This window comes from Bos javanicus, chromosome 18, assembly GCF_032452875.1.
Source record: "Bos javanicus breed banteng chromosome 18, ARS-OSU_banteng_1.0, whole genome shotgun sequence".
Lineage (NCBI taxonomy): Eukaryota > Metazoa > Chordata > Mammalia > Artiodactyla > Bovidae > Bos > Bos javanicus.
The window spans coordinates 2,360,739-2,367,264 of record NC_083885.1 but is presented as its reverse complement, the minus strand read 5'-3'; positions in this window follow the sequence as shown (position 1 = coordinate 2,367,264).

Below are 6,526 nucleotides of genomic sequence, written 5' to 3'. Positions count from 1 at the left end.
TTTGCTCTGGGTAAGGTGACCTCTACTTGTCACTGCTTTTCTTTCCGCCGGAACTCATCCCAAATCATTCAACAACAACGTGCTGGGCATTGTTCCAATCACTGAGGAGACAACAATAGGCAGGGGCAGGGAGAGGGGTCAATTGGGAGCTTGGGATGAACATACACTTCTATATATAAGACAGATAACCAACAAGGACCTACTCGATAGCACAGGGAACTCTATTCAATATTCTGTGAAAGCCTATATGAGAAAAGAATCTCAAAAACGAGGAATATATTTACATGTGTAAGTGAATCACTCTGCTATACACCAGAAACTAACACAACTATAATTCCATAAAATGAAATTTTTTAAAAAATAGGCAAAATAAATTGGAGCTTATAATCTGGGGAATAAATCTCTGGGAAATAAAATTGTGGTTCATTTCTATTCCTTTTAATCTTTTATTTATTCTTGATGTTTTTAAACCTAGAACATTTTTAAGTTAAAAAAGAAGAATCAACAAGGACAGGTTGCACACTGAAAATGAGGCTTTTCTTGAGCTAATCATAGGGTAGTACTATTTTCATCTTTGAAGTCTTTTGTTCCCTGTAGCTATAGGGGCTACAGCATAAGTTCTCCCTTATAGGTTATACATGCTCTGGCAGACCCCCATGCAGAGGCGATTCACTGTGAAAGTATTAGTAATAAAGCTTAATCTTCAGGGACCCCTGACTCACACAAGACATCTTCCAAAGCCCTATACCTAATGTTTTCCTCAACATTTATAAATATAAAAATTTTCAAATACTCAGAAATGTCAGTAGAGTTATGCTGTGAACATCTGAATAGTCACCACCTACATTCTACACCTAACAATTCACCATATTTTATCATATACTTATCAGTTCAGCCATTCTTCTTCCTACTGGTGATCCATCCTTATTTTTTATGCATTTAGAAGAAAATTTCAAACATCAACACAATTCATCACTAAACATTTCAGCATTTATATTATTAACTGCAGTTCAATATTTGTTTACAGGGTGGTGGTGTTTGTTTGTTTGTTTGATGGGGGAAGGTAATGTGTCCATGTTGTGAAATACACAAATCCTAAATATACCATTTGATGAGTTTAACAAATTCATACACATGACTGATACAGACCCCATCAAGATGACAAACATTACCATCATGCCCCCAAATCCTATTATGTGCGCACAGTCAAGCCCCCTCTTCACTCCTGCCCCGCAATTCTGATTTAAATGGTATTTTTGAGGTATAATTTTCCCACAGTGGGTTACACGTTTAACATGTGTGATTTGATGTTTTGACATATATAATGCACCACCACAATCAAGATAATGTACATGTGCATCAGTTCCCAAAGCTTCTTCATGCTCCTTTATAATCACTCCCTCCCACCACCCCACCACCCCCATTTCCCTAGGCAACCACTGACCTGCTTTCTATCATTACTGATTAGTTTGTGTTTTAAAATTTTTATGTAAATGTAATCATATGATATATGATAAGTTTGCCTTCTTTCAGTATAACTATTTTGAGATTCATCCATATAATCACATGTATCCTTAATTTATTCCTTTTTTCTAGCTGAAAAATAGTTGAAAACTATGGCAATGTATGAGTGTAACCATTTATTTATCCTTTGATCTGCTGATGAACATTTGAGTTGTTTATAATTTTTGGCTATAACAGATAAAGATGTTATGGATTTTTATGTACAAGTCTGTTTGCATATATGTTATTAAAAATTTTTTTTAACTTTTTATCTTATATTGGAGTATAGATGAATAACAATGTTGTGATAGTTTCAGGTGGTATATACTTTTATTTCTCTTGGATAAACATCTAAAAACGAACAGCTAGATCATATGGTAGGTGTACATTTAACTTTTTAAGAAACTGTCCAACTGTTTTCGAGGATGGTAGAGCTATTTTCCACTCCACGAGTAGCGTATAGAGCTCCTCTATATTCTTGTCAACATTTGGTACAGTCAACCTTTTTAATTTCGGTGATCCTGATAAGTATATAATGAGTGCTATGTCATTGAGCCTTTAGTTTGCATTTCCTAATGACTAATGATGTTGATCATCCTTTCATTTATTGATCATGCTTTCATTTAAGTTGCCATCTGTGTGTATCTTCTTTGGTGATACTTCTGTTCAAATCTTTTGCTCATAGGTTGTTTTGCTTTACCAAGTATCATGTTTTGAGAGTTCTCTATATACAGTATTCTGGATACAAGCCTTTTATCAGCTAAATGATTTGCAAATATTTTCGTCTTTTTGGAGGGCGGGGGGTGGATCGCCACAAGGCATGCAGGATCTTGGGGTTGAAACTTTGCCTCCTGCAGTAAAAGAACAGAGTGTTAACCACTGGCCACCAGGGAAGTTCTGCAAGTACTTTCTACCAGGATTCAGTTCACCTTAACGACATCCTTTGAAGAGCATACGTTTTTAATTTTGAAGTCCAGCTTGTCAGGTTTTGTTTTCGTGAGTCATGCTTTAGGAGTTATCCAATCTTTGCCTAACCCAAGGTCATAAAGATTTTCTCCTGCTTTCTTCTGTACATTTTATAGTTTTAGAATTTATACTTGAGTTTATGACTTATTTTGAGCTAATTTTTTATTGAGGGCAAGATGTGGATTATTATGTCTTCAAATATTTTTTCTTCCCTATTCTCTCTCTTCTTTGATTCCAATTACATACATACTAGACTTCTAGATGTTGCACAGATCTCTGAAGGTCTGTTCTTTTACTTTTTCGTCTCTGTTCTTTAGACTGAATAACTTCTGTTACTGTAGCTTCAGGTTAATCGACTTTCTTCTTTGTCTCCAACTTTCCATTAAGCTCATCCAGTCAGTTTTTAAATTGAGATACTGTATTTTTAAGTTCTGGGATTTCCATTTGGTCCTATTTTTGTTATTTCTATTTCTCTGCTGAGATTTCTTTCATGTTCCTTCATTATAAACATGTGTTCTTTTACATCCTTGACAATGGTTACAATAGCTGCTTCAAAACCCTTGTCTGCTAAAGCCACCATTTAGGTCATTTTGGGGTTAGTATCCACTGATTGACTTTTCTCTTGATTATGGATTATGTTTCAGGTATCTTCATACCTCCAGTAATTTGGAATTTGTCTTGGATACTTTTCCTGATAGTTATAGAGAGTATGGACTGTGTCATAGTTCTTCAGAGAGTATTTTTTAACAGGCAATTAATTTGGCTGGACTTAAATTCCAAACTGTGTCTCCCCTGTACTTGCTTACATATGACTGCACATCGCTGTGCAGTCTTTTAGGCTTAGCTGGCTGCTTGAAGTCTGCTCCACCTAACTCAGAGGTAAGATAGAGATTTGGGCAGAGATTATATACAGAATTGAGGCTTTTCTTCTCTGGCTTTCTCCCTGCCTGAATTTTCCCTCTCACTTTCTAAGTACTATGGTGGCTCCAAACTTTGTCCTCTGATTGTCAACCAAATTAGACTGAGAGCTTCTCTCCAAGTTTTAGCCACTGCAAATGGGCTGATGGGGTCTTACCCTTGGGATAAAATCCATGAAAAGGCAGGAGATTCCCCTACTGCTGTCTCTTTTTTCCAATTATAGACACCCCCCGCTTCTAGTTTCTACCTGCCTTTAGCTGCTTTCCAGTGCCTCCAGGTAGCTGTTTTTTTAAAAATATTTTATCCAGAGCTTTTATTCATTGTCTGTTAAAGGATTTGCCTAACAGGAGATGGTTGGCCTTTGTTGGAAGTAATTTTATATTTTAAATTTTGTAGTCCTTTAAAAAATTTTTATTTATTTATTTTGACTGTGCTGGGTCTTCGTTGCTGTGTGCAGACTTCTCACTGTGGTGGCTTCTCGCTGCGGAGCATGGGTTCTAGGCACACGGGCTCAGTTGTGGCTTGTGGGCTCTAGAGCTTGGGCTCACTTGTGGTATACAGGTTTAGTTGCTCCAAACTATATGGAATCTTCCTGGCCCAGGGATCAAACCCATGTACCCTACATTGGCAGGCAGATTCTTAACCGCTGGGCCACCAGGGAAGTCCTTAATTTTTTAGTCTTTAAGAGGTTCCTCCACATTGTTTAAGCATCAAGCCCCATGAAGCCTGCATCCACTCAAGGCAACTTCCAGGGATCTCATGCTGTATTAGTAGAATAGTGGTAACATGGAGAATAAATTCCTAGTGCATATTAATAGCACCCTGTGCACACTTCAATTCCTATAGCATTCTAAAAGGCTGATGCAGAGGAATTTCAGACCACCATTGTTCTGGTTGTTAATATCTGGTAGAGGAGATTTTCTTCCCCTCAACCTGCTTTGAACTTCTGCAACATTTTGTTGTTTTCTAGATTTGCTGCACTTCAAACAGGGACAACTTTTCATTTTAGTCCATTTATGCCATGCAAAAAAATGAGGTCCAAAAATGGGGAGCACCTCATGTAAAATAGTAGCAATGATCGGGGAGGAGAGGCAGGACCCAGGTATCCTGAAGTCCTATCCAGTCACACGTGGCCATCACAGCACTTACCTTACTCTGTTTTTATTATAGTCATGTATGGACTATGCACTTTTCTCAAATGTTTTCTGAGGTCTTCAGATCTCAGCTCTTATATCAGCACTTTAGAGAGTCCTTTCTTGAATCTTCAATTGAAAAGAGGATTTTCCTAAGCACTTTCCATTCATGTCCCTCTGTTTACAACTTTTATGATATTTACCATATGAAATTACCTACTTTATTCTTGTTTATTGGTCTATGATCTACCCCCACTTAGTAGAATGTAATTTCCATTGGGTCAAGAGTCGTCCCTGTTTTCTATACCATATCCCTCTTCCCTGGTGGCTCAGTGGTAACGAATCTGCCTGCAATGCAGGAGACCCGAGTTTGATCCCTGGATCGGGAAGATCCCTTGGAGAAAGGAATGGCTACCCACTCCAGCATTCTTGCCTGGAGAATTCCATGAACAGAGAAGCCTGGCGGGCTACAGTACATGGGGTCATAAAGAGTTGTATACAACTGAACAACTAAAGGAAAGAAAGTGAAGTCGCTCAGTCGTGTCCAACTCTTTGCGACCCCATGGACTGTAGCCCACCAGGCTTCTCCATCCATGGAATTTTCCAGGCATGAGTACTGGAGTGGGTTGCCATTTCCTTCTCCGTAGTATCTTCCCGACCCAGGGATTGAACCCGGGTCTCCTGTATTGCAGGCAGATGCTTTACCATCTGAGCCACCAGGGAATCTCCCTGAACAACTAAGTGTATATATAATATACCATATAGACCAGAGTTGGGATTCCAGTAGTGGTTTAATAAAGTATTTGTTGACTGAATGGACTAGAAAATGAATGAATGATGGTACTCCTAATGCTACAGGAAAACTATTGGCTTTCCCCAGAGCCTGGGGAGAAGGCTTACCATGAGTGTTAAGTTTCTTTGGCATATTTTAACCTTGAGAATTCTTTCAAATTTTTCATTTTATTTATACATCCAGATTCATAACAGTAGTTACCATCATGTAGTTTCTAATTAGTAACTAATATACCATTAGTTATACCTTTTGGTGAAGGGGAAAAAAAGACATACATCTAAACAACTCTTCCGTGAAGTGGTGCATAGTGCAACAGGGGGGTTGGTGGTGTAAGTAATCACCCACTAAGTTGTAAACAGGAATTTCTCCCCTAAAATGGAACACAACCAACACTTTTGTCCTCTAATTATAGGAAACTTTTGGAGGTTGGAGACAAGACTATACATTTCTGGCTTGTGTGTTTATTCTCTTATTCTCCTAATTAGTAAACATGACCATTCAGTTCAGTCGCATCCGACTCTTTGTGACCCCATGAATCGCAGCACGCCAGGCCTGCCTGTCCATCACCATCTCCCGGAGTTCACTGAGACTCACATCCATCGAGTCGGTGATGCCATCCAGCCATCTCATCCTCTGTTGTCCCCTTTTCCTCCTGCCCCCAATCCCTCCCAGCATCAGAGTCTTTTCCAATGAGTCAACTCTTCGCATGAGGTGGCCAAAGTACTGGAGTTTCAGCTTTAGCATCATTCCTTCCAAAGAACACCCAGGGCTGATCTCCTTCAGAATGGACTGGTTGGATCTCCTTGCATTCCCAGGGACTGTCAAGAGTCTTCTCCAACACCACAGTTCAAAAGCATCAATTCTTCGGCGCCCAACATGACCATTAGATGGATCATAAATGAATATACTCCCAGAACTGTTCAGAAACATTCTGTGTATTTTTCATCAGTTCAGTTCAGTTCAGTCGCTCAGTCGTGTCCGACTCTTTGCATAGTTGTCCAAATTCTGTCCTTTTTGTTTTCCAAATTTTTTTGCTATGTGAGTATTACCTATTAACTCTTAATGTAAAAAATTTTTAAAGAATCATTCAGCATTTGATGATGTGCCTACGTATTCATTGACAAGGAAAGTAATTCAAGATATATTAAGATTAAAACAATTCCATCTATATTTAAATATCCATATTTAGATAGATGAAGATTTTAAACGGAGT